Source organism: Aotus nancymaae, unplaced genomic scaffold (assembly GCF_030222135.1).
Source record: "Aotus nancymaae isolate 86718 unplaced genomic scaffold, 86718_ANA_hifiasm-v0.15.2.pri h1tg000028l, whole genome shotgun sequence".
NCBI classification, from domain to species: domain Eukaryota; kingdom Metazoa; phylum Chordata; class Mammalia; order Primates; family Aotidae; genus Aotus; species Aotus nancymaae.
The window spans coordinates 23,426,179-23,452,968 of NW_026988441.1; the positions used below are offsets into that span (position 1 = coordinate 23,426,179).

Below are 26,790 nucleotides of genomic sequence, written 5' to 3' on the forward strand. Positions count from 1 at the left end.
ACATTTTAGGTAACATCTCCTAACCTGTGTTTTGTTTTGTCAAAATAGCCACTGAGCAAGCCTGTTAGGTGATTGGTCTGCTTCTGGTTTTTTCACCAATGGGAAAACAGGGATCTGGGGGTTTGCAGAAGCCATGCAAGGGCACCTGCTTCTCCCAGCACAGCAGTTTCCTGCAGCCCTACCTCCTGTCTTGTTTCTCCCTTGGTTGAGAGGAGAGGCCAGAACCAGATGCTGGGAGTTCCAACAGTAGTGAATTCCTCCAAGGCGCGGAGCCAAGAACCGGTGACAAGGTCAGGAAATTCCACCCTGGGACATTGACCCAACTAGGAGACTGTGCATGATGGCTAAGTTCAGAGCTCCGAGGAGATGTAAAACTCATTTGCAATGAAACAAGATATTTCCCAACACTGCAGCCAGACAGGTAGGGGGTTTGTGTTCTTGGAAATTGGTTTCTGAAATATTTGGGTGAGGAGGCTGTGAATGGTGTTTGCAGACATCAAACAGCACCCCTAGTGGAAAGCAGTGGCCCTGAGTCCTGGTCCAGCCAGCTTTTTTCTTTTTTTAATTGTGTAAATTTAAAATGCACAACAAGATGTTTTGATAGACCTATTTATAGTGAAGTGATTATTTACAGATGAGCAATGTCACATATCCAACTCCTATGTTTTCCTTGAGTGTGCACACTAACAGCACCTAAAATTGACTCTTTTAGTAAATTTTCAATATACTCTACAGTATTCTAACTGTAGTCCTCTTGCTGTACATTAGATCTCTAGACTTACTCATCCTGCATAACTGCAAGTTTGTACCCTTTGACCTACACTTCCTCACCATTTCCTCACCCTCCCCACCCCTGTGAGCCACCTTTCTTCTATTCTTGTTTCTTTCTTCTTCTTCCCTTTTCTTTCTCCTTCTTCTTCTTTTTTTTTTTTGGTTTTTTTTTTTGGTTTTTTTTTTTGACAGAGTCTCGTTCTGTTCCCCAGGCTGGAGTGCAGTGGCGCAATCTCAGCTCACTGCAACCTCCGTCTCTTGGGTTCGAGCGATTCTCCTGCCTAAGCCTTCAGAGTAGCTGGGACTACAGGCGCCCGCCACCATGCCCGGCTAATTTTTTCATTTTTAATTGAGATGGGGTTTCACCATATTAGCCAGGCTGGTCTCCAACTCCTCACCATGTGATCCAAACGCCTCAGCCTGCCAAAGTGCTGGGATTACAGGTGTGAGCCACTGTGCCTGGTGCTGCTTCTATTCTTTTTTCTTCTTCTCCTTCTCTTCTCCCCCTTTCCTTCCCCCTCCCCCTCCCCTTCCTCCTTCTCCTCATCCTCCCCCTCTTCCTCCTCCCCTCTTCCTCTTCCCCCCTCCTCTTCCTCCTTCTTCTTGTTCCTCTTGTTCTTCTTCTCTTCCTCCTCCTCCTCTTCTTCTTCCTGTTCCTTTTCTCCTTTTTCAGACTTCACATCTCAGGTGACTCCACATCTCAATGAGATCATGCGGTATTTCCTGCACCTGACTTATCTCACTTAGCATGGTATCCTCACCCAGTCTGACCTCAGGCTGCAGTGAGCTCTGCCCCCAGAGCTAGGGGCCTAGACGGACAGCTAGTCAGGGCAGACTGCTGGGTGCCCCCTTCCCCTCAGCCACACCTGGGCCCCAGGGGCTCTGACTTCTCTTGGGAGATCCCATCTCATTCAATGTGTGAGCAGTGGAGGAGGTGGTGCAATGAGTCAGGAGAGTGTTCCAGTCATTTTGACTCATAACTCACACATTCTGTCCTTGTCCAGCACCTCTTGTGCCTGTCCTGCATCCTCTCAACCCCGCCTCTGACTCCAACCACAACTCAGGCAAGCACCTTACGGGCCTTTGCCTGCTTCCCATGGACAGCAGCTCACCCCAAAGTGCCCTTTCTCTTAGGACTTTGGGAAGATGGGGGTGGGGGGTTTCCCATTATGAGGAGTGCTGGAAAAGGTCTGTGTGCAGCCCCCCAGTGCTCTTGCTTGGTGGCCCTTCAACGCTCCCACTGTTCCTCCACTCTCCCATTTTAGGGTCCCTTCTCTTTGGGCCCCCATTCAAATCTTGATAAATATATATATATATATATAAATTTAGCAGGGCCCTTGGCTGTTTCCCTCCCCTGGCCTGGCCAGAGACTCACTTATGTGATCTCATGAAGATTGGCCCATCATGCTCAGCCCACTCTCCGGCAGCCATAAGCGAGGAGACACTTGGACATTTCCGTTTTCTCATTTTGTTGCTCCTCTCCTGACTTGGGAGGAAAAGAAAGCACATTAGACATTTGCTTTGGTGTGTGATGTGAATTATGCCACTTTCTCCCTTCACTCTGTCACTTCAGAAATGTTTCAACAGCCAGTTTCACTTTCCTCAACTAAAATTTACCAAGTGCCTGGTCTTTCCCAGGCCTCGTGCTCCAACAAGACAAATTAAATCAGCAGCTACCAGATAGTGCTGCGGTGCTGATGAGCCCGTGTGTGAAATGCTTCAGAAGCACAGAGGAGGGAGGGAGGGTGGGGCTGGGGCACCAGCTTTGCCCTGGGAAGTCACCCCCCAGCCTCAGCCCTCCCCATCCCAGGCAGGCTCTACAGGGATTAGTGTCGCCCCATCCCCACTCCCCGCTGTCATTGTCTTCTCTGTCTGCTTGGGAATCAGCTCTACTGCGGGCAAGGCAGGGATTCTGGATGAATAAGAGGGTGCTTACCCCCCATCCCATCGACACTGCTGAGGGCTGCCAGGGGGAGGCAAGCCGAGGCCCTTCCAGCTCTGCCTTTGAGGCTTGCGCCATGCTGAGACCCTCTCCAGGCACAGGGGCAAAGCACAGGGCTAGGAATAGGGCGTACTAGGCACATCTAGAGATGGGGTGTGGTTCTCCACTCTCCAAGCCTGTTTTTCTCACCTTAAAAATAGGGCAGAGAGAGCTTTAACTCTCAGGTTTGTGGGCTCCCACCCAGTTCTTAATGTTCCAGGGTTCTGTGGCAGGTTAGAAGTGAAGGACTGTGGAATAAATGCAGAGGAAAAATGCAGAAGTGAACAGAGATGGGAGGAAGTGGGTGAGGGGGAAAAAGAGGCGGAGAAAAAAATCAAAGAGGAGAGACAGTGGGAATGAGAGAGAAGAGAGAGTAAATGAACAAGAGAAGAAGGGAGAATATGAGTAATTAAATAACAGACAGAGTACTGTCTTATGTCTGTCTGGACTCCACCCTGGTCTCCACAGTGATGGGATGCAGAGGGTTGGGGAAGGCTGCTCTCACCCCTCCTGAGATGAAGCTGCCCAGGTCACAACAGCTGGACAGGGTCTGGCTTGGTGGCTTTCCCTGTGCTGTGCCCGCCTTTGGCTGGTGGCAGGAGTGGGATCCGCTCTGAGAAGATGCCTCTAACCACCCCTGTGGACGTGACTGACACCCATCCCAGGTGATGCAAGGATTGCCTCCTCTGTCTTCCCAGAGCCCCTGGCACTGCCCCATTCATAGTTCAGCTCATTCTGGCCCCAAATTGCCTTCCCCTCAAGACTGTAAGCTCCTCCAGGGAGCTTTAGCTGGAGGTCCTTAGCTCTATTGTACCATGAATGACTTTGAGCAAAGCCAATGGACCCCTTTTCTGAACAATTTTTTAAATGCATGTAGTAAAATACACAGTATTTACAAAGAAAATAAATTATATTGAAATATAATTATTAACCTTAAAATGTAATATAATTACAGATTTGCTTTTTTAGTAATACATTATAGCAGTAGGTCTGATGGGCATCATAATTTCAATGTAGTGATCAGTATAAACAATACAGCATGATATCTGCAAAAAATCTGCTGTGATGTAGAAACCTCCATGGCTCATATCGATGACAAGTTCCTGGGTACTACTAATACTATTAGGGAGATGCTCAATTTCAGCTTGAGGTTGGTGAGCACAAAATAGTAATTTTTTATCCGTATTCACAGACTCACTAGATTCTATTTATGGAACACTTGGTGGGGTCCTGGGACCCCAAGGAAAGCCCCTGCGCCGGCCCCATGACTTCCCACCCCATCTTCTGCCTCTCTCTCCCTTATCACTCGCCCCAGTCCCCTGGCCTTCTGGTGGTGCCACTTTGTGTGTTTTGTTTTGTTCTGTTTTTAGAGATAGAGTTTCACTCTTGTTGCCCAGGCTGGAGTGCAGTGGCGTGTTCTCAGCTCACTGCAACCTCCGCCTCCTGGGTTGAAGTGATTCTCCTGCCTCAGCCTCCTGAGTAGCTGGGATTACAGGTGTGCACCACTACACCCAGCACATTTTTGTATTTTTAGTAGAGACAGGCTTTCACCATGTTGGCCAGGCTGGTCTTAAACTCCTGACCTCAGGCCATCCACCCACCTTGGCCTCCCAAAGTGCTGGGATGGCAGTGCCACTTTGAATGCGTTCAGTGCTTCCTAAGTCAGGGTCTTCTCCCCTGGTTGCCCCTGCTGTCTGGAATGTTTTTTCCAGGCCCTTACCGGATCCCTTACTCCTCACTTCAGCTCACCTCCTCAGAGCAGCCTCACCAAAGATCCCAGGCTAGATTTGGTGTTTCTTACTTTTCTTGCTACAAAACTCACTGTCTTTCTTCTCTAGTACTTATTCAATTTATAATTGATCATTAAACAAATAAACACAAAATACTTATGTCCACCTAGTGAACTGTGCTTTATGAATGGATATTGACCACATCTGTTTAGCCCTTTGCCTTAAATCCAGCCAGCAATATCTGTTACCTAGTAGAGACCAGTACGTGCCTGAAGCCCATCAACACTCCCACTGTTCCTCCACTCTCCCATTTTAGGGACCCTTCTCTTTGAGCCCGCATTCAAATCTTCGTATATGATGAATGAATGGATTTAAAAAGTTTAGACACTGTCCAGTTTGTCTTTGCACTTTTAGTGCTTAGCCGCATGTCTGGCATATTGTAGGTGCTCATTTAGTGATAGCTGAATGAATTAAAGGCTAGCTGTCTGAAGAGAAGGTTCAGGGGCTGGGGTCGAGGCCTCACAGGTGTGTCAGGGCACAACCTAGCCCCTATACCTTACTGAGATACTGCCCAGCCCAGGGACTGCCTCCCAGGGTCCAGCAATGTCATTAACAGAACATTAGTTTAGTTTTGATTTCATCTCCCTCTTTCTAGTTTCTGATTTGAAAGTGGCTGATTTGAGGAATGAGTTCTGAGCACTCTGTGGGTTACTGTAGAAACCGTCCTCCCGGCTGTCTCACCATCAGTGCCACCTCTCCGTGGGCCTGGAGTCTTGAGGAGCCTGGACTGGACTGGGATGTGAGGCTAGTCCTTCTGAGCTGTAGATAGGGGCAGGAAGATGTGTCTCCACTCATGATCACGGTGCAAGGCTCAGCCCTCTCCTGGTGACTCTCCCATCATCTGTTTCTGAGTTCTTTTGACATATAGGTACTTACGCTTTTGATGCTTCTTTGCTTTTATTCAGTGATGAGCCATTTAACCATGCAGGTATCTCTGGACAATGAGACAGGAAGGCTGGGTGGGGCAGGGCAGGGGAGTGCTGGGAACCTAGAAGAGAGAGGAAGAAAAGTTGGGAGGAGACCCGTCCATCCACCAAGCATCCTCCTGACCAGAGCAGGAGTTTGCTCTGCTTTTTTTTTGTTCTTAGCAACATTCACCTGACTGAGTCCTGACCTTTCCCTGCCAAGAGGAAAGCCATGCTAGCAAAATTAAGGCAGAAATCTAATATTCATGAGGTGCTGATTACCTACAAATAGGATAGTGTCTTAAAGGAGATGGTGTCAGAATTGCAAAGGCTTTTTTGATAAATATGTATGTTTACGGGCCCAAAGAGAAGTGGAATACAGTCTAGGTGCTGAATAATTCCACATGACGATGGAGACAGAGCCTGCCACAGCCCGTTCATCATCCGGTGCGGGGCTCGGGTGAGGTGTGATGGTCTAGTGTAATTATACGTGGCATGCAACATTCATGAAACTCAGCAGACATCTTAGTCTAGGCAGGACAGGAAGAAGCCCAGCGCGCTTCCAAATTACCATTTAGCCTTTTGTACTCCAAGCTTGAGCCACTTTACATAGGTGCTAAGTAAGGTGTTCAGTGAGCCTTCTTAGGACTGATGAGGTACCAGTTGGAATTAAAAATTTCTCTCCCAAACAGCGGATGAACCAGGTATTGTTAATAAAACATTCCAAGCTAGAAATCAGTTACCACTCACACTTAGCTTGCATTCTGTGTTTCTTCCTTTTCAAGGTTCTTTGGAGGAAATACATTTGGACAAATGCCTCATACCAAATATTTTCCCCTCATGAAACCAAAGGCATTTGCTCCAAAGTCATTTCCATTAATTAGACATGCATCTTGTATGACTGAAGAAGAATCCATTCCACAAACTCTGAGTTAGTATTCTCTTCTGCCATCTGTGTCTAGTGTTTCTCTGAGGAGCCGAATCATCTGCTCTCCGATGCTTTCCTCTTGGTGCTTTTTGGCCAGGAGCAAGGAGACAGGCAGCTTGCATTTTGGGACCAGCAAGCAGCTTGGACAACCGGAGCTGCTTAGGTTCCTTCTCTTTTGCTTCAAAGGAACATGTTGAGTTTGCAAAGAATAAAGGAGAGGAAGACTCCACGTTCCAAGCAGGAACATGGAGTAGTCTCTTAGCATCCCAATGCACTTCCTTCTCACACCCTCCTCATTGGGCTCCCAGCCGCACCAGTATTTGTCTCTTTCAATTAATCCCACACTGAGCTACTAGATGGGCTTCTTTCTTTTTTTTCTTTCTTTCCTTTTTCCTTTCCTTTCCTTCCTTCCTTTCTCTTTCTTTCCTTCTCTCTACTTCTTTCTTTCTTTTTCTTTCTTTCTTTCATTCATTCATTCCCCATCTCCCTCTCCCTCTCCCTCTCTTTCTTTCTTTAATGCACTTCCTTCTCACAGCCTGCTCATTGGTCTCCCAGCCACCAGTATTTATCTCTTTCAATTAATCCCACACAGAGCTTCCAGATGGATTTCTTTTACTTCTTTTCTTGTTTCTGTTCTGTTCTCTGTCTGTCTCTCTCCCTCTCTCTTTATCTTTTTTTTTTTTTTTTTTTGAGACAGTTTTGCTCTGTCACCCAGGCTGGAATGCAGTGGTACAGTCTTGGCTCACTGAAGTCTTAACCTCCTGGGCTCAAGCGATCCTCCAACTTCAGCCTCCCAAGTAGCTGAGACTATGTACCAGCAAGCTGGCTAATTTAAAAAAATTTTTTATAAAGATTGGGTCTTACTATGCTGCCCAGCTGGTCTTGAACTTCTAGCCTCAAACAATCGTCCTGCCTCAGCCTCCTCAAGTGTTGTAATTACAGACATGAGCCACTATGCCCAGATGGATGATTTCTTTTAAAATAGTTTTGTCACATTCTGTTTGCTTAAAATAAACTTTTCTGGTGTAAATTCTGGACTCTGCAAGGTCTTTGTCTTATCTGTTACGGTGTTTGGGTAAGCCCTCTGTTTTCCCGTGCAGAGCAGAGCAGGCCTGGGACCTTTGCCTTCAGTGGCTTTCCTGGGTTCCTCCACTACACAGAAGCACAGGGCTATTGCCTCTGCTCATCCCCATATCCCAGCCCTCCATGAACCTGCCCTGGATCCTTGGTGTTGGACGGGAGGCACAACTTTACCTGTTCCCTCATAGGGGTTTTTGGCTGCACCTGCGAGTTACATTGACATAAGACAGATGAACAAGAGAAGAACATACGCATTTATTTAACACAAGTTTTATATGACACAGGAATCTTCATACGGAAATGAAGACCAAGAATGGCAGCTAGAGTGAACACTTACATGGTGAATTGGACAAAGGGTAGTGCATTATGAAAATGTGACAAGGCAGAGGGGCTTGGGCTAACATGGTTAGTTGGGTGGAGAAGTGGCCAGGAAGATAAGGGTGAGTCTAATAAGGTTTGAGTGTGCAGATTTTGCTTGACCTCAGTTCCCCATCCTCGATGGGAGTGGGGCTTTGCTTCTGGTACAGGGAGTGCCTTCTTCACATGGGAATTATTTGTTGCTTTTAAGAAACAGATCAGAGTGGTCTTGCATCTGCTATTTTCTTATCTGCTTTTAACTTGAAATGGTCAGTATTCTACAGCCACAGATCTGGGGGCAACATGTTCTGAATTCCCTCATTTCTGAGTGTCAGCATCTTCCCATCACAGACCCCCAGGAACATACCCACAGTTGACCAGCTGGGTTTATTACTTGATTTGCTGAGGGAGGATGCACTCCACAAAAATCAGCGGGATATCTCAGGAAGACGATATTGATGAAATTAGAGTCTGGGCTTTGGTTGGGTAATTTTGAGGAGGGTGTAAGAAGGTGATGTTTGCCATGGATTGAATACTGACAGAAAGCAAGACCAATGTTATGATTCAGTATCTCCATAAATGTTATTGACAGGGAGGGCAGACTAACGTGAGGACAAGACTGTAATTGGTAAAGAAGTAGCAGTCACTCATTTTTACCAAGAGTGGTGGGTTTTCGGAGGGTTGCACAGTGATTTTGTTTTTGTCCAGTGACCTCGCCTGATGTTGGTGTTCTGTGAGATCAGGTGTGTCTAGCACAAGAACATGGTCTCACTGTGAGTGTCAGGAGAGTTTCCAGATGTCAGGGGCCCTTTCCCTTAGGACCCTTCACTCCATGTTCTGTTCAACAGTCCTTTATGCCACAGCTTTTGTCTTCACACAATTCTGGGAGCTCCCTGAGGCCAGAGCTCAGCCTGATCCATGTCTACACCTTGTAGTGCCAACCCTGAGGCTCTTCCTAATTATTTATTTATTGAGACAGGTTTGCTCTGTCACCCAGGCTGGAGTACAGTGGCATCATCATAGCCAGGTATGGTGGTGCACACCTGTAAACCCAACTACTCAGGAGACTGAGGCATGAGAATCGCTTGAACCTGGAAGGCAGAGGTTGCAGTGAGCCAAGATTGTACCACTATACTCTGGCCTGGGCAACAAAGTGAGACCCTGTCAGAAAGAAAGAAGAAAAGAAAGGAGAGAAGGAGAAAGAGAGAGAGAGAGGGAAGAAAGAAAGAGAAAGAAAGAAGAAAAGAAAGAAAGAAAAGAAAGAAAAAAGAAAAGGAAAGGAAAGAAAGAAAGAAATGATACCATTAGGTTTTCACATTCACTCAGGAAGGAGGAGCCACTGGCCCAGAAGCAGTGTCGCTGGGATTTGAGGCTCCTGATTCATAGTCTCATGTCAGGTTTCCAACCCTCTTATTCAGAGTGGGACTAGTTTATCTAGCAATCAGCTCAAGTGGCTTCTTATATTCTAGGTGGGTGTTTTCCAAACTGTGAAGCCATGAAATTGATTTAGATGGTCATGACCCAGTATTATAAGAAAACCAAATAGAAGCTATTCAGTGCATCCCACGTAGTAAAGGCAAGTATTGTTTGACTGACCTTTGGCTTCATCTGTAAGTGTGTATGTGTGTGGTATCTGTAGAGAGTTGCAGTGTAAAATCTATTCCTTACTGTGGTCCAAAAGAGTCTGAAAGCCTTTGTTCTTTTGGTTTTCTTTTTAGAGAAAGGGTCTTGCTCTGTCACCCAGGCTGGAGTGCAGTGCTTCAATCATAGATCACTGCAGCCTCAACTTTTTGGGCTCAAGTGATCCTCCCACCTCAGCCCTCATGGGTAGCTGGGACTAAAAGCATGTGCAACTGTACCCTGCTAATTTTAACAAAATTTTTTTAGTGATGGGATCTTGCTATGTTCCCCAGGCTGGTCTTAAACTCCTGGCCTCAAGCCGTCCTCCCACCTGGGCCTCCCAAAGCGCTAGGATCACAAGTGTGAGCCACCTGCTTGGCTGAAAGCTTTCATTCTGTGGAGAGCAGCAAAGCCCTCAGACCTGAGTGAGTGAGGCAGCTCCAGCCTGGTGGGCGTGGACCCTCTTGTGCTTTAGCATGCACTGTGATCCTCTAATGATGACTTCATCCTGCAGGCCTCCCGAACACCTGGGACCAGAGAACCCTCTTAGTCTAAAACACACAGCCCCATCTTCTGATAACTGTGCTTTGGGAAATACTGCTTCTGGTAGAGGTGACTTGCACAGGAGCACCAGCATCTGCTCTTTGGATGCCACTGTGCTGATGGAGACCACCCAGGCTTGGGGCGGATGGGCAGGAGCAGAAGGAGGGGTGCCAGTCCATGGATCCCAATCCATGCAGTTAGTTCAGTAGGCATCAAGGCTGCCTTCCAAAATTTTAGAATTCCGTGTGCTAATCCAGGGTTTTAATCATTTTTGTATCCCTCCACTAGCACAGTAGCTTGACTCTCAGCAAATATCTGCTGAATGCACAAACGACTCCCGTGCACTGTTCTTGCCCCTTCAAGGGAGGCAGTGACTATATTGAAAAGAGAATGGCTTTGGAGTCAGAACCCATCCAGTTTGTGACTTTGGAATATGTTACTTATTCTCTCTGAGCTATAGCTCCTCCTTAGGCGAATGCAGATGGTAATGCATTCCTTAGCATCGTTGTGGGTTTTAAATGAAGTAATATACAAAAGCCAAGCTGAGATCCTGACAGTTGATGCCGTGGTAATGTTATTTTTTCTCTCTCTTAAAGTCCTTCTCTTGCTTTCTAGTTTGGGGCTAGAGACTCCTTGTAGTCTGCAGTCACTATTCCTGGTTTTATTCACTTAGGCCTCTTACTGCTCCTTAAGGAGACTGAATATTGAGAAAGGAAGAAGAAAAGCAGGGGGTGAAGAACTTTTTTCAGACCCCCAACATTCCCCTCCAAACAGCTTGTCCTCTTGGCTTCTGCCTGGTTCTGCTCCTGCCTATTTTCCAGTTCCTTCTTCATTCCTTAGTGCCAACTTGCAGCAAAGAGCTGGCACCATGGTAGACCAGAGACTTCTCAAGGTACTTTGCAAGCATTATATGGTCCATTTTTGATAATGTAAAATTTATTCTGAGAAACATGGGACTTTCTTGAGGACAACAGTTAACAGTGATGAGTTTTATGTCCATATTTAATTTCTGAAAGAGTAAAAGAAATCATTAACTGGTGAGCATTAAGGGGGCTTCAAGCCCATATGGGATTTGAGGCAATATAGTGCATGGACCCACAGCTGGGAAAAGTCATGAGGTGGGAAAAACAGGCTGCATGTGGCCATCCCTGGGCCTCCTGTTACTCTTCCTCTAGTGGTTCCCAGGACTCAGGGTTGAGTCCAAGGGGGAAGCCTCCCGCGGAGAGGCCAGAGTCAGGCATGGAGCCAAGGTGGGCAGCTTGGCTTGCCCACTTCGGGGAAGGTCTGCAGATGTGGCCTTGGCGCAGGCCTGTCTGGAAATGTAAAGGTATTCCATTTGTCATCTCTATGAAGCATCCCCAAGGCCCTTTTCAACATCTGGGCTCCCATATCCCTGGTAGAAACTTGCACTGTAGACTGACAGGTCTCTAAGGTCTATACTCTGGTCCTGTGTGTTGCTTTTATCCTGTGCCTGGTGAGCAGTGATGGCTGAGTAAATGTTTGTTGAAGGATTGACCCAGTGAACAGACAAATGAATGGAAAAATGTAGGTGTGCAAGCTCCAGGTTGTACAGGGGCCTGAGTCGCTGTGGATTCTGGGGTCCCCAGGGAGGACCGGCTGGGTGGTACTGCTCCCCAGAAGCCTGAGCCTTAGGCTTCAGCTCAGCCCCTCTCAGAAAAAACGGGACAGAGCTCCTGGATGACCAGTTGTGCAAAAGGCCGAGGGACTTCCCTCTGGTGTCTCCTTTCAGCCGGAGGGAATGTTACTCCTGTAATGACCTAAGGACTTAGAAAGATCTGTGTGAAAATGCTTGGTCTGCATGGGACAGAAATTCTGGGCTTGACTGGGAGCAGCAGTAACTTCTTCCACTTCACCCCGGTTGCTGGTATTTGAATATTTGACCCTGCAAACCTCATGGTGAAATTCAATTCTCATTGTTAGAGGTGGGACCTAATGAAAGGTGTTTGAGCCATGGGGTGAATCCCTCATGAGTGGCTTGGCAATGTCCTCCTATGATAAGTGACTTCTCACAGTATTAATTCCCCCTAGAACTGGTTGTTAAAAAGTCTGCCTCAGTGATCTGCCATCCATACCCCACACCTCAGCCTCATGCAAATATCCATATTAAAACAACCTGTCCTTGTACCCACTTAGTCTAAAATAAAAGTTGAAATTATTTTTGATTAATAAATGTAGAGGATTACAAAGAAAAAGCCTGGTGCCTCCCTCCTCTCTTTTGCTTCCTCTCTCACCATGTGATTTCTGCATACACCAGCTCCTCTTCCCCTCAGGCCGTGAGTGGATGCAGCCTGAGACCTCCCCAAAAGCAGATCCTGGTGCAGTGCTTTTTGTGCAGCCTGCAGAGCTGTGAGCCAAATCAACCTCTTTTCTTTATAAATTACCCAGTCTCAGATATTCTTTTATAAAGCAGCCTGCATGGACTAAAATACTGGTGGAGCTTTGCCTCATCTCTGAGTGTGGGATTGGCCATGTATCGTCTTGTGAGTTTCCTTCTTGTTCCTCCTGTGAGCTGTGATCTGACTCACTGTGCTCCGTAATCTGGTCTTGCTCGTGAACCTGTCTTCTCCTCGATAGCAGAGACTGTTGCTACATTTTCACGCCAGAGCCAATATGTCTCTCACATGGTTGGCTTCCACTCCGTGCTTGCCAAATGAATAGGATGCTTGAAGGCAAATGATGTTTCAATCATATTGACTTTCTGGAAGAGCTGTCACTGGTAGAGGCTCATGACTGCCAGTTGTCCAGGTTCTTGGCATTTTGAACAAAGACTTAAACCAAACGCCCAGCAAAGCAAAGAAAGAATGAAGCAACAAAAGAGCAAAAACAGGAAAGACAAAAGTACAGCCCACGGTGTGGGACAGGACCTGAGCAGTGGCTCAAGGGCCTGGATACAGAATCTTCTTGGGGCCAAATACCTGCTAGGAGTGTCCTATTGGCCACTTCATGCTCACCTCATGTAAGTGAAGTGGTGGCCCCCAATCACTCTGATTGGCTGTGGACAGCAGCCAACCAGAGGCTGAAGTGAAGTTACAAAGGTCACACTTTTTTTTTTCCTGTGCAAACTACTGATTTGTTGCACAAAGCAACCAATCAGAAGCTAGGGTGAAGTTACAAAGTTATACTTCTGTGCAAATGAAGATAAGCAGTCAGTCTGATTGGCTGTGGACAGCAACCATTCAGAGGCTGGAGTGAAGTTACAAAGTTGCAAATGAAGATTTGACCTGTAATCAGTCTGATTTGTTGCAGAACAGCCAATTTCCCATCTGCACTATAGAAAACATCAAAGGGAGTAGCCTCTGGTCCTTTTGTTGCTTTGGGTGGAAAGTTAGGGTTTTCCTTTCAATCTAGTTCTAGGAAGTCGGGCTTGAAACAGTCTTAGTTTCCCTGCCTCCAGACCCTATTCTCTGCCTCAGAGCCAGGGCTGGAAATCTTGCAGTCTTTTTCTGTGTTTATCGTCCAAGGATGAGAGGAGCGAACACACAATGGGATCTATGGACAGCAAATCAAATGCCATTATGTCTGTGCTGATGGCAGGCTGTTTCTCATTTGCCAAAATTATCAACCCCATCATGCTTTGCCCATGTTAGATTGTTTGGGAAAACAGACGACATATGTTAGAATGCTAAATAAGCTGAAACTGTGCCAGGCTGGAGACAGAAGGTGTTTGTTTATTTTTAAGTGGAGCATAGCACTCCGGAATGACTTACTGTGGTGGGAAGGAGGACACTGAGGGGAAGGCAGGATGGTTGCACAAGAGGCTGAGAGTTAAAGCAAATGACTGTTCCCAAGCAGAAATGAGTGGCATCTGACCCCTTAGTTAGCTGGAGGGAGACTCAATAAATTTCGTTAGGCAAGGCTCAGCTGCCAGGTGGTCTTGGCTTTTCTCTTGAGCCTCTGATTCCCACCTGAGTGCACATGTTCAATAAACTTTTATTGTAGCACCAGAAATACGGCAACGAAGAGCTGACACATCACTCTGTGCTGTCACCCTTCTTTGACTTCCCAGGGCTTTCCAGGATTTGATGTTTATCCTAACACAGTCGATAGGCCCTGTGGGTCCTCATTGTGCTCATCCTCCAACCTGGCCTGGTGCCGCCTCACCCCTTACTCAACAGGCTGCTGCCAAGGTCTTTCCTGTCTCTCTTTCTTTGCTGATATTTATTCCTTCTCAGAAACTAACTCTGTGGCTCTCAGCCCCTGCTGCGTGTTAGAATCACCTGAGGAGCTTAAAAAAACTGAATGCCCATGCTGCCCCACAGTCAGTAAAACCAGATCCGGTGGGGATGTGTAACTGCACCAGACCCGTGTGACTCAACTTTTCATGTAACGAGGTTGTGAGTTGTTCAGTTGCCATGGATCTGCAGGTCAAAGGTCACATCACTGGAGCATGCCCAGATGAATCAAATGCGCAACCATGGGCAGCCCCAGGTGCTCAAACTGAGGAGTGAAACCACATTTAAAAGTGGATGCCGGAGAGAGATCCAGGATGGCTGACCACTAGCAGCTCGGGATTGTAGCTCCCAGTGAAAGTGCAGAGAACTAGAGGACGCCACATATTCAGATGAATTTTTGCTGCTCACGGACCAGGAGATTCTCAGTGGAGGAGCCCCACGGGTCACCAGCGCGACTCTTGTGGCTGGCACGGCAGTTTTGCTGGCACCTCAGCGTGGCAGTTCTTGGTGCAGAGTGAGCGGGACTGAGTCCCCTTTTGGCTGACTCCCGGGCAGAAAAGTACCATCAATCTTAACACCGCTGTTTTGGCCGGCACAGTGGATTGCTCAGATTTCGGCGCTGGGAATCAACAAGTTGGACGTCCACTCAGAAACCTAATTTGAAAGTCGGAAATCACAAAGTCGACAGGTGGATAAATTTACAATGATGGAAGAAACCAGTGTAAAAAGGTTGAGAATACCCAAAATCAGAATGCCTCTCCCTCTACAGGGGATAACAGTTCCTCATCAGCAACGGAACAAGGCCTGATGGAGAATGAGTGCGTTCCATTAACAGAAGTAGGCTTCAGAAGGTGGATGATAAGAAACTTCTGTGAATTAAAATAACTTGTTCTAACCCAATGCAAAGAAACTAAGAACTTTGAAAAAAGGTTTGACGAAATGCTAACGAGAATAGACAATTTGGAGAGGAATATAGGTGAATTAATGGAGCTGAAAAACACAACACGAGAACTTAGCAAAGTATGCACAAGTTTTAACAGTCGAATTGATCAAGCAGAAGAAAGGATATCAGAGTTCGAAGACCAACTTAACGAAATAAAACGAGAAGTCAAGATTAGAGAAAAAAGGATAAAAAAGAATGAGCAAAGTCTCCAAGAAATATGGGACTATGTGAAAAGACCTAATCTACGTTTGATAGGTGTACCTGAATGTGACGAAGAGAATGAATCCAAATTGGAAAATACTCTTTAGGAGATTATTCAGGAAAATTTTCCCAACCTAGTAAGACAGGACAATATTCAACTCCAGGTAATACAGAGAACACTACAAAGATATTCCTCAAGAAGACCAACCCCAAGGCACATAATCGTCAGATTCATTAGGGTTGAAATTAAGGAGAAAATACTAAGAGCAGCCAGAGAGAAAGGTCAGGTTACCCACAAAGGGAAGCCTATCAGACTTACAGCAGATCTCTCAGCAGAAACCCTACAAGACAGAAAAGAGTGGGGGCCAATATTCAACATCCTTAAAGAAAAGAACTTTCAACCCAGAATTTCATATCCAGCCAAACTGAGCTTCAAAAGCGAAGGAAAAATAAAATCTTTGCAAACAAGCAAGTACTTAGAGATTTCACCATCACCAGGCCTGCCTTGCAGAAGCTTCTGAAAGAAGCACTATACATATAAAGGAGCAACCAGTATCAACCTTTCCAAAAATATATCCAGCTAGCATCAAATGGCAGTATTAAACTCATATGTATTACTAACTGGATAAAAAGCCAAAACCCACTGGTACGCTGTATCCAGACCCGTCTCACATGAAACGATACACAAAGACTCAAAACAAAGGGACAGAAGAAGATTTACCAACCAAACAGAGAGCAAACATAAATAAATAAATAAAAAGCAGGAGTTGCAATTCTCACCTCTGATAAAATAGACTTTAAAGCAACAAAGATCAAAAGAGGCAAAGAAGGACATTACATAATGGTAAAAGGATCAATGCAACAAGAAGAGCTAATGATCCTATATATACAAGTACCTAATACAGGAGCACTCAGATACATAAGACAAGTTCTTAATGACTTATAAAGAGACTTAGCCTCCCACACAATAATAGTGGGAGACTGTAACATCACATTGTCAATATTAGACTGATCGACGAGATAGAAAATTAACAAGGATATCCAGGACTTGAATTCAGACCTGGAACAACTAAACTTAATAAACATTTATAGAACTCTCCACTTCAAATACACAAAACATACATTCTTATCAGTACCATATCACACGTATTCCAAAAGTGACTACATAATTGGAAGTAAATCACTCCTCAATAATTGCATAGCATTTCATAGGTTTAAATGAAATATTGGTTGGCTGCTTGTTTGTTATTTTCTTCCCTTATTCCTTCCTGTCTCCATTGTTAAGCACAATTATTGGCATAAAAGAGGTTTTCAATTCCCATTTTTAGACTGCATTCTATCCTGGGCAATAAAGCAATACTCCCGTTCTCTCTCCCTCTTTCTCTTCCTTTTTCTTCCTCTTCTTCATTCTTTTTTTTTCTTTCTCTTTCTTTCTTCCTTTTTTTCTTCTTAAATAAAATAAAATAAAATAAAAAAATAAAAGTGGATGCCATGTGACGGGATCCAGGATTCAACCACATCCAGGATTCAACCTGGCATCATCCGGTGGGATCGGTCAGATTATGCCTCCCAGCATCACCTCAGTGCAAGATCCAATCAGATCACACCTTACTACCCTATGCTTATAAAACCCCACTCAGCCCCCAGCTCAGGGAGTCAGCTTTGAGGGTTTCCTCCTGTCTCGTTGCCAATCGATTGGCATTTTTTTTTTCCTGCAAAAATCCAGTGTGTCAGTTATTTGGCTCTCCATTGCACACAGGCAAAGTGACTCCGTTTGGTTAGGTAACAATGGGACAAGTGCAGATGAGGCTGAGGCACCCTCATCTGGATGTTATAGTACAGGTTGTTCAAAACTCCTTAAGTGACCTCTTGGATCTGCCAGAAAACATGGACTGCAGAGGGGGCAGGATTCCTCAGGAGGCACTCACCCCCCCATACTGTGGGCTCACTCCACTGGGTGCCCTCCCAGGCTGACTGCCCCATCTCTGCCATAAATCCGGGAAGATCAAAATGCAATGTTCTCTCTGTTTAGCAGTCAGAGCAGAGAAACAGCACCTGGATCAGACATCGCAGGAAAAAGGTCTGAGGTCTTGTTTGGTGCATTGAGAAGGCAGGAGAAGCAGATGTAGGTACCGAAGAATTGGCGTTTTTCGGGAAAGCGTGGCAGAGCAGGTGGCAACGTTGGGATCACTGATCTGTTTGGAAATGCCATGGTGGACAGAACATGCACTCTAATTTTACTTCCTCAAAAGTTCATTCCCTTTTTATGGAAACCTCACTTCTCATTAAAATTACCAGTTTAAAATTACAATCTTCTGTCAAGCACATCTAAGAAATGACCTTTCTTCATTTGAAATACTATAAAAATTAAGATTTCCTAGGCTGTGGGCTGAACTCCCAGGACAGGCTTTTTAAAAAAAAGTACTAAATATTGCTTTCAGAGTTCTCCAATTGCCTAAATTAATAATGGCATTTTTTTTTTCTTCCTGTAATGGACAAATGAATTTAAATCTCTCTCTAAAGAATTGAAACTTCAGCTATCTCATTCTCATTACTTTTGCATGCATTACAGAATTCAAAATGATCTGCAAGGTCATTTCTTCCACCCAGCCCAACGCCCCTCAACTCTACACCTTCCTCCCAACCTCTAGTTTCAAGGATTTGGTTGGAAAAAGGCAATAAACAAAGTCCACAGGCTGTTCCATACTCAGATTAGCCACAAACTCCCACAGACCAACTATTGTTTATTACATTCGACTTCTGGTTTTATTACAGAAAAAAATAACTCTCCTTATGGAAATTCCAAACAGACCAACAGAAATGTGAGCACTTTACATTTATTGTTTAATGGGCTACTCAGCCTCAACATACTTTTTAGAAATATCATGACCAGCCGGACCATAGCTAACACACAAACATATTGCCTTAAGAAAAGCAAAAGTACAAAACACACAATGGCAACAATAACAACAAAACACTCTCTTCAGACTTTTCAGAGAGAGGCATAATAAAGAGGCTGACAACACTGAGTTGTCTGAGATGTTCATGTTAGAGGAAACAGAATATAGCTATTGACTTCGAAATGTATAGCCATTTGCTTAATTCAGAGATGGAATCTTCGCTAAAATGGGCAGTTAGGCTGATGAAAGAAATTGACTTGTACCACTTAATGAGCAATTTCATGTTTTTAATATAGAAAGTGTTGCTATGAACAGCCTTTTTATTCATTTCAGAACACCATAACCAAAAAATCTTTCAAATGATCATTATACAATGAATGCCCTGAGGCTTTAAAAAATATTTATTTTGAAATTATCATAAGCTCAAAATGATTCACCAATGCAAAAAAGAAAAGTGATTAAATGCTAGGCTGTAAGCTCTGTAAATTTTTTCCTGCTGAAAATAATTGGACAGGTTTTTTTTTTCTTTTTTCTAAATAATAGTGCCTAAAGAGATTTAATGATCTTGTTGCTAATGGATATGGGGCATAAATATATTTCCTATCTTAAATTTGATCTTAGAGTTACAAGATTATAGAAAATGACATAATGTGATTAGGAGAAGTGTAGTTTCAATAAGTTTTACCAAAGTATCACCTAAAATTCTCTAAAAATCAGCACTAGTTTCTGAATCTAAGTTTTGGGTTGGTGGGAAAAAATATTTGGAATAGGCCCCATTCATCAGGCTGCTCATCTACATATGAGGGAGATTAATGGGTAAAAATGTGGTTAGGTTAAATAAATAAGATCTAGATTTGATAGTGCAACAGGGTGACTACAGTCAACAATACTGTACATTGTAAGAGAACTAAAAGCATAATTGGAGTGTGTGTAACACAAATAAATGATGATAGAGGTATTTCCCATGTGCTGTCTATATATTTCTCAGTCTCCTTGCACTTGGGGTGTTCTATGACTACGTATGACAAATAGGCTATAAGCAAAAGTGTCAAAGTATTTAGGAAGCGATCCACAACTCCCAATTTTGTTCTTTCTTGCTGTGGTGACCTGGAAGCCAACTTTTGATATGGTGACACCCCAAGTGTGGAGGTGCCTGGATCCTTGAGTCACTGCATGGAGGATGACTGCCCTGCAGAATTGTCTGGCCAGAATCATAATTTGCATTAGCAAGAAATCAACTTTTAGATTTTTTTAGCCACTGGGATTTCAGCGTAAATTTTTACTGTGGAATAGCCTAGGCTATTCTGAGTAATAATCTCATCATAGGGGTTTAGAGAGGAGCTGATGGTGCCCAAAGTCCTCTTTGTACAGTGCTTTGTAGTTTTCTATTGTTAAAAAAAAAAAAAGATTGTTTTTTCCAAAGAATAACCAAACCTGCACAAAGTCAGGCAAAATGTCCAGTTAATGATTCCTGAGGAGAGTCCAAATGGCTAATTCCAGGAGAACCAGTCCAGCATGTGTTTCTTTTAATGGCAGGCTTTCATGTTTCCACTAGCTTTGACTAATGTAGTTATTCTGTTTGCAGAGTGGCAGCCTGCAGCCCTGTGGTGGGATCACCTTGAGCACTAGAGGTCACCCTTTAGGGAACATTAGTAGATTTGCAGCAAAATGTCCTGGTCTGTTGGTCATTGCCGGTACACTCCCCAAGGTGATCAGAGTTTCAGAGCTGGAGACCGAGGATGACGTTCCAGGGTGGATGACCTGCTTCTTGGCTATGTGTGTGCTGTTCCAACCAAAAGCCCTTTTCACCAAAGTTGTTGTTCTCAGAATCAACTATTTTTTTCCCCATGTGTAAAGAATCGTGTTCAATATCCTCCCCAGTGATGAACAGAAAAGCTGGCTACCTCCACCTCTGGGGAGCGAAAGATAATAAATCTGCCTTCCCTTTGAATTCACATGGGTTTGGTTGAAGTCCTGTGTATATGTTTTGGTCAATCTTCCTTCCAATTGAGGGACTCCCAAGAGAGTCTGACCCAACCATTAATAACTATGAGAAAAAGTAAAGCTTAGATTTCATAAGTTATTTTACAAATTGATACCACACTTAGCCCATAATTTAATATACTGCCATCATTAACACAGAGATAAAGCTTCCTAGAACCAAAGAATCTTTTGTGGAAGTAAATCAGTTGCTAGAACTACCAGGTTACCTGCTTTTTCATTTTCTGCCTCGTAATTTGTGCTCAAACTTAGGAAAGTTTCTTGAACAATGTATAAGGTGAAGTGTGTACGTCCTGGACTCTGCATGACAATGATTCAAATCCAGGCTCCCCCATCTACTGTGTGATCCTGGACAAATCACTCAGCCTCTTTAAGTCTCGTCTCCCTAACTATACAGGGGCTGATAGGAGATCCTTCCTCAGAGAGAGGTATTAGAGATCATCTTTACAATATACTCAGACCTGTGCCTTGAATATGTGTGTTGGCAGCTGCTTTTATCATTGTTGTGTTGGAAAGAAAGAGTACAGAATGGGCTGTCCTGTGTATTGTAGGGTGTTTAGCAGTATCCCTGGTCTCTACCCATGAGATGCCAGCAGCACACCTCCCTCAGCAGTGACAACCCAGAAAGTCTCCAGGCATGGCTGACTGTCCCTGGGGGTGTAGACCTGGGTAATACCATATGAATGTACTGGGTGGCCTGGATTTTAGTTTTTTCATATGCACACACATAACACATCTGCCCCTGGAAGTTACTGGGGACAGGTATTGTTGTATCAAAGATTGCAAGCAGTCAATTTTACGGAGGATTTTGTAGTGGTCCCTGAGAGTTCTTGAGTTCCTAGGAAGGCCTCAGCACCGGCTGGACATTTCTTACACAGATACAGGTATTAGTGGCTTGTTTTTACAGAAAAGCCCATTTTAAAGATAGGAAAGTGAAGGCTCAGAGATGACATGTAGTTTTTTTTTAATTTTTTAATTTTTATTTTACTTTAAGTTCTGGAATACATGTTCAGTACATGCAAGTTTGTTATATAGGTATACGTGTGCCATGGTGGTTTGCTGCCCCTATCAACCTGTCATCTAGGTTTTAAACCCCACATGCATTAGATATTTTTCTTAATGCTCTCCCTCCTCTTGCCCTCCACCCCCTGACAGGCCTCGGTGTGTGATGTCCCCCTCCCTATATCCATGTGTTCTCATTGTTCAACACGCACTTATGAGTGAGAACATGCGGTGTTTGGTTTTCTGTTCTTGTGTCAATTTGCTGAGAATGATGGCTTCCAGCTTCATCCATGGCCTGCAAAGGACATGAGCTCATTCTTTTTTATGGCTCCATGGTGTATATGTGCCACATTTTCTTTACCCACTCTATCATTAATGGGAGTTTGGGTTGGTTCCAAGTCTTTGCTACTGTAAATAGTGCGAAATAAACATACGTGTGCATGTGTCTTTATGGTAGAATGATTTATAACCCTTTGGGTATATACCCAGTAATGGGATTGCTGAGTCAAATGGTATTTCTGGTTCTAAATCCTTAAGGAATTGCCTCACACCAGTTAGAATGGTGATTATTAAAAAGTCAGGAAACAGCATGCTGGTGAGGCTGTGGAGAAATAGGAATGCTTTTACACCGTTGGAGGGAGTGTAAATTAGTTCAACCATTGTGGATGACATGCAGTTTTATTGATATAAACTGGGACTTGCACCTGGATCTGTCTGGTCCTATGAGCCAGCACTCATTTTAATGGTTTGGTTAAGCATTTAGATTCAGAGCTGGCCTGCCCGGGTTCAAATCTTAGCAGATTGTCTCTGTAACCTGAAGTGGGCTATTGAGCATCCCTGTAAGCCTATGAAGTAGCCATTATTATTAGCTTTACTTTACCCATGAAGTAATTGAGACATTGAGAAGCTAAGTGATTAATTAATGCTTGTATGCTTGGAACATTGCCTGGCATATGGTAAATGCTATGTAAGTGTTCATTTTTTTAAACAATGCCTCTCTCATCCTGGTTCTGTGAGCACCTGGTAGACTCACAAAGGAAATGAAAGTTCTGGTTTCTGGCTCTCTGGAGCGCCTTGTGTGGCTGGGAGAAGGCTGACCCATAAAGGTGGCCCTGAAGCTGGTGGTTGCTCTGCCCACCCCCTCCCACCCAGGACCACTCCACAGCATCTGTGTTCTTCAGCACCTAATGCCATGCTGTGTCTCTCCTCAGTGATCTGCCTCTGGGCTTTGCTCATGGATGCAGAAAGCTGAGAGTGATAATCCAGAGGGTTCATGTCTCTCCATCTTGGCCCACAGCAATACCTAAGTCTCATTGCTTTGATTCAAGTTGGGACAAGCTCCAAGGTGTGCAGCTCACACTGGGAGTTGCACTGCAGGTGCCAGCAAGAATGGGACTTGAATCACGCCCCTACTTGATTCTCTCTCTCCATCCTCCTTCCTACTTCTCCCAGGAACACCACAGAATGTTCCTGGTGCACTTATATTGCTTTTGGGGAGCCCAGTCTTACCCAGGCCTAGGGTCAGAGGGGACAGTGAGCGGGGTCCACACTTCTACTCTGTGATTCACACACTTACGGGCTAGGGCTGCTCCCTAGACAAATGTTTGTTAAATAGGACCTGACCTGAAGTCAAGAATGCTCTGGAATAGAAGGCGTGGATCCTCATCCCAGGGGCCTCTAGAGGAGGGAGGCCATTCTGGACCAGGTTGTCCAGGGAGGATGCCCAGGAAGATGGGAGATTAGAGGGGCTGGGTTTGAAGGCTTCAGGGGTTTGGGTACCAGGTAGAAGCCACTTGAATGATCTCTCTACCGATCACAGGAGCTCCTGGGAGCCTGTGAATAGTGGTGATGCAGAAAAGCAAAGTGTGAGCATCTGTTTTAGTCCTCCCTCAGATCTGCTGAAAACACCTTGAGCCTAGGTATTTGTCTTAATGCTGTCCCTCCTCTTGCCCCCCACCCCCCAACAGGCCCCAGTGTGTGATGTTCCCCTCCCTGTGTCCATGTGTTCTCATTGTTCCGCTCCCACTTATGAGTGAGATCACAGCGGCTCTCAGGAAGAAGGGTGACTGTCTGGTGTGGAGTTGTGCTGCCACAGCAAAGGGAACTTTAAAACATGGAACTGCCATGTAGAAGCTCAGGAAATATACATGGTGAGGATCCAGGTTAACACAAACACCTTCTACTGACCTGCTCTCGGACAGATCAAAGAAAAAGCTTCTTCCGGAAATGACGAAATCCATTTTCTTACAGGTCTGTCATCTCTTTTGGCCATAGAAGAAAAAAAAGAAAGGAAGACAAGAAAAGGCGGTGAAGACTGACAGCTTGTTGGTTGCTCTTCCAGCCGCATCTGCTCCGAACGTGTCCCTCTCCGCCTCATCCTACCAGGTCAGTATATTTTCACCAGGCAGTGATGCAAAAATGTCTGTGGACTTCAGTTCTATTGCAGTCAGGCAGCATTTACAGGTTTGACTTTCAGCTGACCATGGCAGGAAGTCTAGAGGCAATTATAGCCAACACCTGCTCTATCTGCGTGCCGGGCAGGCAGTGGCAAATTCCAGGCATCCAATCCGTGATGTGTTTCCTATCAGCTCAGAATAATAACAGCGACACCTCTGCTTCCTCAATGTCTGGAGGACCTCAAGGCACTTTATGCTGAAAACCCTCAAATTACTGGCATTTCTTTTAGTGAAGATAATCAAATTAATGACTGAACAAAATGTAGAAGATGGTTACTGGCCATGTTAAAAGACAAGTTTAAATCACTTCCACATAACGTGTCTCACAAGTGTAAAGTATTTGAATAGAGAAGACTATGAATCTAAAATTGAACAAGATGTGAATTTACACAGGCCATGTTTCTGGTCACAGATGCACCGAGATGAAGACTGAAGGAAGGACACAGTTTCTGTAGCTGTGATTTCCACCCAGGGTGTGTCTTGCTATTGTGTGAAATGGTTTTTGACTCCGGACAAATCTCTCTTTCCACTTACAATGTTTTGCCAGCTAGCTGAGGCATTCTGGGAGGGTGGGGAGCCTGGGCTTGGGCTGACCTCAAGAAATCCTGTGTAAAAGGCTTTTGCATTCTCAGAAGGAGGCCTGGTTCACGGCTGTTCTGTGCAATATTCACTCCTGGGCTCTTGCTTCTGAGCCTTGGCAAACCTGAATCCTAAGAGGCCAGTGAAAAGGAAAATACCTTAAGGAGCTTGGAATGCTTCTTGGCTACCAGCCTGAGTAGCTCTGTTTCATTTGGGCCCCAATTTTACTTTCCTTCTGTTTTATACAGAATTGAAAAGAGCTTTATGGAGGGCCAGATAGACTGCAGGTCCCTAGGCAGACAGTCAGGGCCAGACAAGGCAGAGGAGGGCAGAAGTGGCACACAGAGGCTCACGTCCGGGAGAGTCAATGCATGTTTCTGAGGCCCTCTCAGCTGCGCAGTGGGGCTGTTAAGAGCCGGGTCTGGGAGGCACTATTGTGGTTTCCCATTGGCCAGTGACCACATGGCTCTTAGACCCAGAATTTATGTTCCGTGTGTCCCTGACTTAACGTAAAACTTGGGCTAAGAGTCTTTAAAAATAAAGCAGAAACTTGGTTTGCAAATCCGCTCTCTGATTCGGGCATTTCAAAGGGCTTCCTGCACAGACATTTTAGTACTCAAAGCATGGTAGGGAAAGCCTCTTTTCTGGCTTTCATGGCTTTCCAAGGGACCACCCTGAGTGATGCCATCTGGGTCATGTTTAAAGATGTGCTAGTTCTGAGGAGACGTGCTGTACTTCCTTTTTGTGTTGGAAGGCTAGGCTTCTTACCTTGTGACAAAACACAGGCGCCGGGGTCCCTGAGCTTGCATTTTTTCCTGTGAACTTTGCTTTTCTCTGGAGATGCACCTCTCACCATGCTCACTGTGGGCACTGAACTGCTCAGTCCCTGAGGCTGTTTTCCCTTCCTAGCAAGAAACGTCTCCACATTTCCTTAGAACCTTTCTGTATCCTGGGGTCTCATTTCCCCTTTTCCAGACTCAGTTCTCCTGTTTGCGATGGCTGGTAAACGCTGATGCCTATTGGGCTGGCAGGTTCATAACTGAGGATAGTGAGGGGAAGCAGGGAGTGGATAGGATTGGGCTACCTGGTGAATGCACACACCATCTAAATGGAATCACTCCATTTCAATGCTGTCATCCAGGAATGTAGACCAGTCTTGCAAGAAATCTATGGTTTTGTGCAAAATTTTTCAATTACCCATAAAATGAATTCAAGGCCAGGAACAGTGGCTCACACCTGTAATCCCAGGAGTTCAAGACCAGCCTGGGCAACAAAGAAGACCTACGGTGGTCTTGAACTCTTGGCCCAGAGCAATCCTCCCTCCTCAGCCTTCTAAAGTGCCTTTTTTGTAATAAAACTATGTGTGTGTATATATATATTAGCTGGGCATAGTGCAGTGCCCCTGTGGTCCCAGCTACTTGGGAGGCTGAGGTGGGATTATGGCTTGAGCCAGGGAGGTTGAGGTTGCAGTAAGCTGTAATTGTACCACTGCACTCCAGCCTGGGTGACAGCGTGAGACCCCATCTTTAGGGAAAAAATTTAACATTGTGATAAATCCACAGTTAGCCAAAGTATACATTTGTCAGATGGTCAGTTTTTAATTTCTGCTTTGTAAATTGGAGCAATTAGAGGGTATTTTAAAAAGGCGGGACATGATCCAAATGGCCACAGACAAGATGAGCTATGAGCAGGGGGTCTGGCTGGGAAGCAGCCGCCGCACCATTCCAGGGAAGAGATTATGAGGGCCAGAAAGTAATGACAAAGAAGACCTGGATTTTAGAAATATTTCTAAAATAGATTTCTTAGTCCTGTCAAAGATGAACAAAGCTGAACACTAAAGTGGGAAGGACAGATTTTAATCAGTAACAACTATTGCAGCGGGGAAAAGAGCCCAGCAGAAATTGAACTCAACTTTGATTTGTACAGAAGTCACTGGGGATTTTAAAGTGAGAATGGGCCAGGCACAGTGGCTCACACCTGTAATCACATCACTTTGCGAGTGAGGTGGGAGGATTGCTTAAAGCCAGGAGGTGAAGACCAGCCTGGGCAACAGAACAAGACCTTGTTTCAGCAAAAAATTAAAAAAAAAAAAAATAACTATGCATGGTGGCATCCACCTGCAGTCCCGGTTACTTGGGAGGCTGAGGTGGGTAGATTGCTTGAGCCCAGGAATTCGAGGCTATAGTGAGCTATGATTGCACCATTGCACTCTGGTCTAAGCAGCAGAGCAAGACTCTGTCTGAAAAAAGGAAAACATGAGAGAATGATGGGTTAGGGAGGGAAGGAGCAGAGGCTTGGCAGAGTTAGGGAAGTGAAACACTACAAAAGCAGGAAGTGGGGTGGTCCATGAAACCCATCTGGGCTTACTAATGGGTTCCTGTTGAAGTTCAACTCCCACCCCTACAGAGGCTGGGAGGCAGAGACCCTGTCTTCAGGTGTTGGCAGGAAGAAATGGTAACTTTTTTTGGCAGCCTTGAGCTTTCTCATATAGGCACATGAAGAGGACTGGTGTCATCTTAGGGAATGTGGCCTGGCATCAT

The 26,790-nt window shown here is 45.1% G+C and overlaps 1 long non-coding RNA gene across 1 annotated transcript in view; it reads left to right on the forward strand.

Annotated features, from left to right (window-relative positions):
* The window catches only part of LOC135276653 (uncharacterized), a 255,398-nt gene that overhangs the window by 126,394 nt on the left and 102,214 nt on the right, over positions 1-26,790 (forward strand). The window contains exon 2 of the long non-coding RNA XR_010344189.1: positions 23,466-23,600. This is a non-coding gene — a long non-coding RNA (uncharacterized LOC135276653). The remainder of the gene's footprint in view (positions 1-23,465; positions 23,601-26,790) is intronic.